Source organism: Sardina pilchardus, chromosome 5 (genome assembly GCF_963854185.1).
Source record: "Sardina pilchardus chromosome 5, fSarPil1.1, whole genome shotgun sequence".
In the NCBI taxonomy this organism is placed as follows: Eukaryota; Metazoa; Chordata; class Actinopteri; order Clupeiformes; family Clupeidae; genus Sardina; species Sardina pilchardus.
Window position 1 is genome coordinate 4,743,370 of NC_084998.1, and position 12,500 is coordinate 4,755,869.

General features: G+C 47.1%; 1 protein-coding gene across 1 annotated transcript in view; it reads right to left on the minus strand.

Moving 5' to 3' along the window:
• Nucleotides 1-12,500, minus strand: part of jade2 (jade family PHD finger 2) — a gene marked incomplete in the record, with an annotated part of 89,779 nt that overhangs the window by 73,361 nt on the left and 3,918 nt on the right. Inside the window, 2 exon segments of the mRNA XM_062536024.1 lie at nucleotides 6,428-6,513; nucleotides 8,273-8,339.

The window sequence follows — 12,500 nt, forward strand, 5'->3', positions numbered from 1 at the left end:
TGTGTGTCTGACTGCTCGCCAGGGAAAGTGATGGGAAATAGCAGGATGAAAGAAAGCAAGTCAAGTAGAGTATAAGATGAGGTGATGGCACGCTGGACTGGAATCTCGGAAAATGTTGTGGTCATCCCCCCGAAGACATCTAAATCAATTCAGACAGACACGTCCAGCACCGCTAAGCAGTTGAGCAAAAGAACACCACGCAGGGAGAAGAAGTCAGTGGAACAAGCACTGGATGGAAAAACAGCTGCCAATACAAATAAGCAATCAATGCAGCATGGATGTGTGATACAAGGATGTGGGGCCAAGAAGGACCTCTTCTCCAGCACCTCTCCTCCTCCTCCTCCCTGCCGAGCCCAGCCGAGCTCTAGGACAAGCGGGAGAGCTCAGTGTCAGTGATTCACTTTTACTGCTCCCTGTTTATACAACCCCGCCACAGCTAATTAATGCTGGCGAAACAGAATTACAAGGTCCCTGGTTTTAGTGTCTGTGTTGCTCTCTCTCTCTCTCTCTCTCTCTTTCTCCCCCTCCCTCTGTTTTACTCACTCACTCATACTCTCTCTCTCTCTCTTTTCTCCCCCTCCCTCTGTTTTACTCACTCACTCATACTCTCGCTCTCGCGCTCACTCTCACGCAGTGATATCAAACAGTTTCACTGCCTGCACAAGTGAGGACAAGTGACGCCTTAGCGGTTATGTGTGTGTCGTAACGATACAGAAGGACAGACTGTTCTCAGAGGCAGTGGCGGAGAGAGAGAGAGAGAGAAAGAAAGAGAAAGAGAGAAAGAGAGAGAGAGAGAGAGAGAGAGAGAGAGAGAGAGAGAGAGAGAGAGAGAGAGAGAGAGAGAGAAAGAAAGAGAGAACCACTCGAGTACACAGACAAGACAGACAAACCCTGAGCACCAGTTTGCTGAAGCTACGCAAGGAGCAACAGCAATACGAGGGCATGACAATGACCTCATGTAGCAACAAGAAGGGGGCCAGGGGGGGTGTGGAGGGGGGGGGGCCCTCTCCCACACAGGGACTATATAAAGGATCTCATTGTGCTTGGCAGCGCTTATTAGTTCTGATATTTACACAACAACCCCGGGAGGATCCTTGCCGTTGGCAGGCTCTCTGTGTGCTTGCTCTGTAAAGAAATTAAGTGCTGCGATGAATGGGGGGGGGGTTAGCGTTAGCAGCGGCGGCGCTAAACTGCGCTTAGGGCAGCTGTTGCACAGCTCAGCTCAGCCCCCAGCGTTAAAGGAGTCGAGAAGCGGCTTGAGTCACGCAGTCATCTGAACTCTCCCGCAATCCTCGCTCAACCGCGATATGTCATCTTCATTGCCACAATGGATTAGCGAGGCCCGGAGGAAAAGCTATATAACTAGCCAGTGTGAAATGTGTTTTATATGGTATATACTGGCTCGGGGACACACAAGAGTCTCTACAATGTAGTGAGGAATGTTGGGAACAAATCAAGGAGGTTCATTTGTCACGCATCTACGCGCCAATGCCAGAGCCGTTAAAGCACAGACATTTCTCATTTCAAATTACAAACAGGGCATCGCGTTCACCCGAGCATTTTAAAAGTCCGTCGCGTTGATTTAAGGCCTTTTTTCTGCAAACTGCAAGAGTGCAAGAGGTCTTTTTGCCTTTCCTCCGACGAGCGTCACGACCGATGTCAGCGTGTAGCAGGGAGGTTAATTTTAGCGTGTGCTCCTCCGTAATGATGGGGTACCGAAGGAAGGCCTGGTGGATCTTTTTGAGGAACGCTGCGTGTCCCTCGCCATTTAACTTTTCACCGCATTACCCCGTGACAGAACACGCAGGCGGAGGCACTGGGAAATGTGTGTGTGTGTGTGTGTGTGTGTGTGTGTGTGTGTGTGTGTGTGTGTGTGTGTGTGTGTGGTCAGGGGGTACAGAACTCCACCGAGGTCAAACATGTACGGTGAACGCCAAACGGCAGGCGATGGCACCTCGGGTTAGCGGCTGATGGACAGGCCTGCCTGCCTGCCCGCCTCCGCACAGCTCAGCTCAGCTCAGCTCGCCCCCTCTGCAGCCCCGCTCCAGACGAGCTCCACACGGCTGAACCCCCGCACCGGTTTAGTGCGTCTGCTCCTCCTGACCTCAGCCACACACTGGCCACCGAGTCCCGCCTGTACTCGCTCAGCTCTCCCGCTGAACTGGAACTGAACTTCCCACCAAACAAAAAAAAGAAATGTAAAAAAAAAAAAATGAAAAAAAAAAAAACATCCAACCCGACCAGTCGTGACACATCAGCTCCCAACTCCCAAGGACAAAAAGATGAGAAGAAGAAGTCAGCCAGACAATGCATTTGGTGGGGCTACGACACTGTACCGCTTTCACAGAATCTTCTAAACAATACCCGCCGGTCCACTCAAGCTAATTCAGGTGCACTGTTGGCGGAAGTGGCTCAGGAGGTATGTGAGTCGTCCAGCAACTGGAAGGTTGTTAGTTCGAGCCCCAACTCCTCCCTGTTGAAGAAGCGTCCTTGAGCAAGACACTTAACCCCAACGCTCCCGACGAGCAGGTCACATGACAGCCTCCGCCATCAGTGTGTGAACGGGCGAATGTGAGGCGTGACGATGTACAGTACAACGCTTCGGGCGGTTTCAGAAGTCGAAAAAAGCGCTATAAAAATGCTGTCCAAATGCAAATGCAGTCCACTAACAGTACGCATGCAGATATTCGGTGCCCCGAGTCAACAGGACGAGTCTCGCCCGTCTGCTTCCTCCCCGGGAGCAGCTTAGGCCACGGCCTCCAGCCGGCACCTTAAGCGGCGTAGCTTGCCCACGCTCAGCGCTGCTCAGCGGATTTACGCGCTCTCCCTCTGAAGACACAGCTCCGCCTGCTAACGCTGGACACGGATGACCTTATCAAGGAGGAACAGGCACAGCGCTCGCACCTGCGCTCGCGCCGGCCAAATCGCAGGCCACGGAGAGGAGGCGTGACGATCACGGCCGAGCCCGCGAGTTCGAACAGTAGGAGAGAGAATTTGCATTTGATCAGACATCAAATGAGTGTGTGTGTGTGTGTGTCTGTGTGCCTGTGTGTCTGTGTGTGTGTGAGAGAAGGAGGCATGATGAGAGGAAGCATGGCATTTTCTCCCCTTGCCCCATGATGCGCGAGTCGCTCACTGTTCATATAGCCACCTACACACACTGGACCTTATTGACATCATGACTCTAAACACATCTGAAGATCTGAGCTCTTAGAATGATGCACAAGGTACTTCAGTGTTAGATCTTTTTTTTTTTTCTAAGCAAGTGTCAATTAAAGTTCAATTATCATGGAATCATGCAAGCACAAACTAATCCATTAATTGTATGCACTGCAGGCCTCTTTAAACATGCCACACTAAATGGGGCCTCAAGTCATAATAAATGGATCTACCTAAGCCTCGAAAAGTGAGAAACTAGATCAGGCTTCATGTTTATTACATTTTCCATCACCACACTTTTTTCTTTTCCATCATCAAGAAAAGACAATTACTCTCTCCTGCGTTGTGTTCCTTGAAGCAGATTGGTTTTTTTGGAGCATTCATGGACCCTTTTCAGGTCATGTTATGACAAACCTTAAAAGGTGTAGCTGCCCTCATCTGAAATTCAAATGAAACATCCTAATTTATGCGGGTGCTGCAATCGTACGCCAACACTTAGATGCAGTCACCAAAGCAGGGTTGATCGAAGTGGAAAACCAGGCAAACTCGGGAGGAAGGCAATGCAAAAAGTATTTTGAAGAATTTATTTCTTTGAGAATAGACTGATTGATTGAGCGAGAAACTGTGGGACTCTGCTCCAAGAATCCTTAAAGTAACGCACAAAATCTAAATATGAACCAAAATAATGTAATGGACGAAACTTAACAAAATAATGATTGCTCTGTTTCATCTTTAGCATCTTTAGTACACTAACTGTATGTAAGAAAATTGGTGATTCAAAAACATCACACATCTCTATGGACGCTTATAGAGGAGAGAGCAGAATAAATTTGGCAGCAATCTGTTTAAAAAAAAAAAAAACAGGCACTATCAACATTCCCACATAAACAGTCTTCCTTCAGCAAAGTGTCTCTGCTCGCCTTAATCCTTCAAAATGTCCTTGGGAACCCTGAGCAACAGCGATACAGAATTGGCTCAGGGAGCGTAATTTGCATTTGTCTGGGAGAGGCATAGTTAGCAGCGGCTCGCTCACATCAATTACGCATGCAGGACCAGTGCTGGGAGGAGATAATAGCACAAACAGTGTGCATTTATTCCTGAAGATACCAGGGCTCGGGTCAAAGCTGGTGGAGGGCTTTGAAGTTTTGAATTAAAAAAAAAAAAAAAAAGTGAAACTTAATATTCCAGGACAGTGTGTCTCACGGTCTCTTTCTATCGGTTTTCTTTCTTACTTTCTTTCATTCTCTTTCTTTCTTTCTTTCTTTCTTTTTTCTTTACTATCCATCCAGAACTGCTCCACCCAGGTGCAATGACCCGTACCTTTCAGTATGCCAGAGAGATTAACGAAGAGGAGATGCTCGTGATTTATTTGAACTATCCCTAGTGGAGAACTGGGTGCGGATGCATAAATTGTCAAAACAGATAAATAGAATTCCACTGTGCTGTTTTTCTCTGGTGCGGTGTCACTTCAAGCAAACTACTGAAGTCTTGCGTTTTGCCCTTCAACTCCATTCTAAAAAGAACGTCAGCAAATGTCAGCACCACCACCAAGATATTACGCATATGAACACTGGAACATTCTCGTGCTGATTTTTTGGCAGGCATTTTTCTCTACATTTATTTATCTGGATTTCTTTTTTTCTTTTGTATCGGGGCACTACGCTAACTGCTCCCTCGACCAATCACACGCACACAAGGTCCTGGCAGCAAGCAGCACGGGCACCTGGGACTCAGAACATTCCTACAGCTGTTTGCATCTGGTTGCCATGGCTCTGCACAGCTGTTACTGCCGGCGTTAATGAGCATCAGTGCCTGCTTCCCCTCTGCACAAGGCTGGCGAGAGAGGTGCAGGCAGGCTGCTCTGCGCTAATTTCACACCTGCGTGCATGCAAAGGACACTTCCTTCCTTCCTTCCTTCCTCCCTTCCTTCTTCCCCCTCTCTTTCCTTTCTGTCCTGACACAGCAGGTCTCTATTCATGACAACAGCCGTGTGAGTGTCGTGCGGAAATCCACATTATGAGCATGACAATGTTTTTGGCTGCTAGGGTTCTGACTGAAGACTGTGAGGGCATGCAATGTAAATGTGCCAAGTTTTTCATTCATAACCTTCAACACTGACATTACTAGAAGCTTTGAATTTGAATGATGTTCCTCCCCCCCTCAGCTCACTGAGATGAAATACACCATTATTCGTCTCACAATGCATGGAAATACCACTTCTAAAGAAAATGAGCAGTTTCAGCAGATGCATTCATCGATTACCAGGAAGAGTAAAATTGCCCATATAAGTCCCAAAGGCATACAGTCAGCCACACAAATGCGCAGGTGAGAGTTTGATTTGCCCTGATGTCGTTCATCGAACACATCACTCTTGAACACAAATATCTCAATTAACCCATTTTAACCACTGGTGGGGAATGGCGACATTGAATGAGTTTGGTGGCTGCCAATAGCCGCAGCCACTAATGAACTGCAGCTGTGGCTTGAACATCTGAGCGCCTCTTAAATGTTCACTGAGACTGTCTGCTCATCCAAGCATGGAATAGTTGATAGAAAAATCACATGGTTACAGTCCACCCAACCCAAATGAACTCAGTCCTTGTAAAATGCTATGCTACAGTAACTCTTGAGATTGTCTTTTTTTAGCTAGTGGAGAAACACGATCAAAGTCATAAAACCGATGGATCGATTCCAATGCCAAATCATGAAATAACCATAACTGCAACCATAGCACATATTTCTGATTATCAACAGCTAAATAACTGTGTAGAAGGCATGTCAACAAATGAATGGAAAAATGCTAACTCTATGATATAACTTTTTAAACAGATGAATTTATATTTCTCAGGGATGCCTAAGAGGATAACCCTTTTACCAATCAGTTATTTGGCCGGCTCATCTTTGTGCAATGGGCTTTTTGCACAAAAGGCTCCCAATGGAGCTGCTTTGCTGCTTTAACTGTGCTGCAACAGCATCTTCTACATTCTGCTCCGAACATCTTCACTCCAACACTGTATATCAATTTTAACTCGCATAAATCCCTCTTTATAGTAACATGCTGATTTACTACTGTAGGTGCAACACTCAACCGGGTCCGCGTAGACACCAATCATATTACCTGTAACAAAAACAGGTTCGAACATACCTGGCTCCACCGGAAAAAAACGAGTCATATGTTCAAAGAGTCTATTAGATGTAACTAATTGTGTAATTAGAGGTTGAGTAAAGGTGACAGTGAGTTCGAACACATAAATGACGCCACACTCACTTCTGAAGGCTTCTTCTGCTCTTGCCGAACCCATGTACTGTTGGTACCAGTCGTCTTCGAAGACTTTGACCAGGAAGTAACATGACCTTTTCAGGAAACAAAGAGCACATATTAGACAGAGGGAAAAAAACAGATTCAAGTTGTCAGTTTTCTAATGACCATGGATTATGCAAGCAATTAGCCTTACTGTATCTCAACTTGACCCTAATGTAGGCTTTTATCTGGCAAGATGATGTGTCTGACTCTCTAATACGCCTTCATTTGCATAAAAATGGCAGACAGGCTTGGCATCATCAACACTGTGTTAAACTACATTTGCGTTGATTTGCAAGCACTCATTGAGTACATCTGCCTGATTGTCTGGGTGTGCGTCATTGTCTAGATTCTGACATTTGTTAATGTTTGTGAAAGACCCATATTTTTGGTTTGGGTACAAAATCATTTCATCTCTAACATCCCACACTGTTTACTTTCTACATCTGCAGGTCTGATGTAACGAAACCTGCAAATCAGAAATACATCTGGTTTTAGGAAGTATCCAAACTGAGGTGAGTCAATATAATGACAATATAATATGCACATGTCAATATGTGCAGGTATCAATTATTTGGATTTGGTCATGTATTATTCACGTTTTCATTAGATCAGTCCTACCAGGCAAATACGGTCACAGAGCCACATGCAGGAGAAGTTGCCATCACCATATTGCCTGTTGCAAAATCTGTTGCTTGTTACACATCACAGGTTATTCGGTAACACTTTACATTACAGATCGGTAATAAGTGGGTAATGTTATGGTTATTTGCATTGTTGCTGTATGGTAATTACACAGTCATTGTCTAGAAATTACACATTAATTATTTGTAATATGTGGTTTAAAAAATATTATTACCATGAAATTGCATATATATTATCATAACATTACCCACTTATTACTGATCTGTAATGTAAAGTGTTACCGGTTATTCAATAAATAAGGACACATCTGAAAGACACAATGAGTGAATCACACAAAACCAGGAGCACCAGAATTCAAACACTTCCATAACTCTGTATCTACAGTAGATCCGATGTGCTAATGTGTGGTCATGAACATACTATATGCACTTCTATACGGCCAAACAAACGGATGCTGGCGTCTTGATTAACTAGGCTACTGCGTCTGAACCCCTACAGTCACTAGTCTGGTAGAACAAGAGTTAAAAGCATTACTGTCCACCCCAAAGTGAAACACCAGCAGAGAAAACATCTATAGCTGCGGTTATTGGGACCCTTGAATCATATTCACACAGGGAGGTCATGAACAGTGATTTACTAACAAGCAGCCAAGAAGCCTTACACATCTGCTCCCCGTCTCTGTGTTTGATCCGCGCCCAGGCCACTTCAAAGACATGGGATGAGCACAGAAAACAAGACGCAAGAGGGGAGAGTGACAGAGACAGTGAGAGAGAGAGAGAGAGAGAGAGAGAGAGAGTGAGAGAGAGATGGAGTGGAGGAGAGAGGGGGAAACTGAGAAAGAGAGAGGAAAAGAGAGGGTAAAAAGAAAAAGAAAGATAGAGAGATGGATAGAGAGAGAGAGATGGAGAACAAGATGAAGAGAGCATCTTGAGCGCACTCTTCACCCAGCGAGGCTTGTTTACCCAGGCTGTTTATTTAGCGCTTGGCCATGAGGCACTGCTGAGCTGAGCTTACTGCCTGCTGCATTAAATCCATCCAGTACTACAGTGCAGACTGTCATGACTCACACAGAGCTAATTAGTCTCCAATGGTGGCCATCCCTCCACCATACACCAACACGGCAATAAAGGAACCACCATCTTCAGCCAGTCACACCGAGGCACTTACTGTCAGTGGTGTCCGAGTCATTGCTGCTAGTTGAATACTTTCTCCTCTTCTTCCCCGCAATCTCCATCTATAAAACAAAACAAAAACAAAAACACACAAAAAACACACACATTAAGGAAGAAAAGAAAATAATCTAAAAGGCATTTGAGTGTTTCCACGGAGGCAATATATTTCACAAACACACACACTCATCGGTGCTCCAAAGCCACAATGACAGTTTGGGTTAAACTAGGCCACAGTCAGTGACGAGGGAGAAGCAGTGGAGGGTGACCAAGGAAGACCAATGAGGGCAGAACAGCGGAGAGGAAGAAAGGATGGGGAAAAAAAGAGAAAAAGAGAGAAAGAGGTGGAATAGGGGGCAGGAGTTTTAGGCCAGAGTTTCTGACAAGGGATGACAAGAGTGACCAAGGATGACCAACCCGCGAAACGGGGGAGAGATGGAGAGATACAGAACAGGCGAGTTACAGACGAAGAAAGAGAAGAAAAAAAAAAAAAAAAAAGATAACGAGTTGGGAGAAGGGACAGGATATTTTTTATGAGGCCCTGGCTTAGATTGGCTCCGTTCTGCTCCGTGGATGTACATGTCTGACTCCTCATCCACCGAGACCGCATCGAGCCAGGAAAGAAAAACACGAGAGGAAAAAATGGGTTATGGCCCTTGCCGCCTGTGCGCAGATTTATGTGACTATAAAGCAGGGCTTTTCCCTCTTATACGGGGCTCTTCCTGCCGCACTCAGAGCCCGCCCTGAACTTTACAAGTGACATTTAGACACACAAACACGGCCGCTCAACTCCCGGCCCTCCAAATGATTCACTGTAAACGGCTCGCTCCGCGCGTTACCTGCTTCCTCCATCTGCCTCCGCCTCAAGTGCTGCTGCTACCTGTAGGGAAGCGAGTTCCTCTCTTGCGCTCTCAATCTCCATCCGTCAGCAGATCAGCAGCTCTCATGCATATTGCGCTGCGCTGCTCCGCTGGGTGGGCACTGGGGAAGCCAGCGCCGAAATGCTACGAGCTGCACAGGTCTGGTTACCACTGATATACATGTCACTAGACACATGCCTTTTTTTTCTTTTTTTAATGTCATCACACCGACCGCAGAAGCCCCATTCAGGCAGACCATCTGAGAGAGAATGGTCAAGCTGTTCACTCCCTGACTGTGTCTGTCTCTGCCTGCCTGTCTGTCTGTCTGTCTCTCAGCCATCACAGCTATGAAAGTTAAAAAAAAAATTTTTTTTAAAAACTGGTGAGATTGAGACATTTCTACAGCAGCAGAATGGAGCAGTCTGCATTAGGTGCCAAAGAGGAATACCAGATGTAAAAAGAATGCGAGTCTCACTTCTAAAAATGAGTGGGGAAGGGGGGGGGCACCCAGGATCCAGTTTCATCTTAAAATTTGGGAGATGAGGAGGGTGGGAGCCCTAACCCTTTTTTTCCAGGGGGCAGGTTTTTGCGGAAATGGATGAACTGTTCCCATAGGAAGCCCTTTTAGTATTAACGGTGCATTTTCAAACAAATTAAGTGCTCACAGTCCCAGGCAGCAAGGGAGCGTGGGGGGAAAAAAAGAAGAGAAGAGAGGAACTCAACTCAACAGGCGCCCGGCCCGTTCCTCATTAGTGACTAGATTCACCGCCTTTTCCACACAGGGCAGAAGTGGATTAAGTTACCGACATCCTAAAACTGCTCGTGTCTAGTCGTACACCCCTACACTTGCCTCTTTGTGAATGGCAACCTTGGCACAGCAGACTGGCAGCACCTCTGCCCTTGAGGCCAGCCAAGACACAGCTCTATGGAGGCAGTGCGTGGGTACCTCTGCCCTCGAGGCCAGCCAAGACACAGCGCTATGGAGGCAGTGCGTGGGTACCTCTGCCCTCGAGGCCAGCCAAGACACAGCGCTATGGAGGCAGTGCGTGGGTACCTCTGCCCTCGAGGCCAGCCAGGACACGGGGCTATGGAGGCAGTGCGTGGGTACCTCTGCCCTCGAGGCCAGCCAGGACACAGCGCTATGGAGGCAGTGCGTGGGTACCTCTGCCCTCGAGGCCAGCCAGGACACAGCGCTATGGAGGCAGTGCGTGGGTACCTCTGCCCTCGAGGCCAGCCAGGACACAGCGCTATGGAGGCAGTGCGTGGGTACCTCTGCCCTCGAGGCCAGCCAGGACACAGCGCTATGGAGGCAGTGCGTGGGTACCTCTGCCCTCGAGGCCAGCCAGGACACAGCGCTATGGAGGCAGTGCGTGGGTACCTCTGCCCTCGAGGCCAGCCAGGACACGGCGCTATGGAGGCAGTGCGTGGGTACCTCTGCCCTCCAGGCCAGCCAAGACACGGCGCTATGGAGGCAGTGCGTGGGTACCTCTGCCCTCCAGGCCAGCCAGGACACGGCGCTATGGAGGCAGTGCGTGGGCGCGCACGGCGCTTCTGGGCAGTCCGTCCTACTTCCAGCGAAGGCTCTGGTCTGGTCTGTAGCAGCCGGACAGTGGGTGCGTTTCATGCAGCGTTTATACGTCCTCCCTCGCTCCTCGATGCCTCGATCCTCACTGATCTACATAAAGAATGATGGGGGGGAAACAATGGGATAGTCTATCCAGTGTTAGTTATAGATCAGTGGGAACGCCCCTCGAGGATCGAGCATCGAGGATCGAGGAGGCATGATGAGAGGCACCCAGTGTGCTACACTGTGAGTGTGGTGGCCGCAGAAATGCAGGAGCAGTCCAACAAATGTCAAAGTTCAAAGGTCAGGCTGGCTGGCAGGCAGCCCATGCGAAGCGACAGATCTGATGATGTTGAAGGAAAGGAGGCGATTTCCTTCTCATCATTCACAATACACACAGAGGCAGCTGATGTCAAAAAGCTCACAGCCTATCGATCACTGAACCAAAATTCTCAAAACAACTGGAAAGGTTTTGGGTGACTCAACTCCAAAAACATGTTGTGTGACTGCTCTAAGTGAAGAGGGTATACAGTTCAGTACATTTCAGCTCACAGCCAGTCCAGGACCCCAGAGCACAGTACACACTCCACTGCCAGTCTTGCCAGAGCAGGTGTATTAGACTGGGTGCATGTTAATTGCTCTGTAACCTTCTCTGCTCTTAAAAGACAGCGGCTTGCCAGCAGCACGCCTGGCATCTGGCTCCCCATTTAGTCTTATTTAACGGATAGTCCATTATCAACTTTCCCATGGCAAAACTTGGCACAACACAGACACAGAGAGGGAAAGAAAGAAAGAGAGAGAAAGAAAGAAAACCGTTGCAGAGTCTGGTTACATCATGAACTGTGTGTGAGCAGGCATTAATTCTGTGTGATGCTGTGTTATAATCCCTTGTCATCATTCCTAAATCACTTGTTGAGCTGTATGTGTCACCCAATCCCGTGTAAGTGCCACCAGTTAGAGCTGAAATCTCCAACATTGTGCTGCTGCAGCGCACTACTTACTGTATGCAACAGTCTTAGCAGCGCTGACCACAACTTCACGGTTAGCCGACTGCCTGTCTGCTGAGACAGGTGTGAAACAAAGGGTCAAGGGATTCATGCATTATTTAACCGTTTTCTCTCAAACTTCAAACGGAACAATTATCTCTTTACTGCAGAATCTTAATTGTCCAGACTTGTTCAGTGTTTAGCTTAATTAATTCACTTACAGAGTAAGCAGCATTATTCTCAGGCTCAATGATAAACAAAACCGCACGGCGGAAGCCCACTCTGTTCTGAGGCAGAGCTTGCTGCACATTCTGAGAGTCGAGGAACATTTCAAGAGTTTATTTGAGGACAGGCTGAGCAACCCTCCCTCCTGCCACTACAGTAGCAGACGAGACCACACAGCCAATAGCCTCCATCATGCTTCTCACAACACTCGACATGCAATCCAATGGTTAGAATCACAAGGACCTGACAGCGCATCTCATGTGGCCTTCATGTGGTTTGTCTCAGAGCCATAGAAAGAGAGAGTTGTGACACTCTTTAATGTCGCTGCCACACCATCGAAAGTTCCAAAAAAAAACTGTGAATGAATTTCTGGATGCTGGAGAGTGTGATCTGTGTGTGAGTGTAATTTGGTCAGTTTATACTGTGTGTAAATGTGCTTTATAAATTGACTTACTTACTTACTTACTATTCAATATACTATACTTACTATTCAATTAACTCATTCAATTTCCCCTTGGGGATCAATAAAGTATCTATATATCTATCTATCTATCTATCATTGACTACTGACCAAGAGATTAGCCGTTTGAA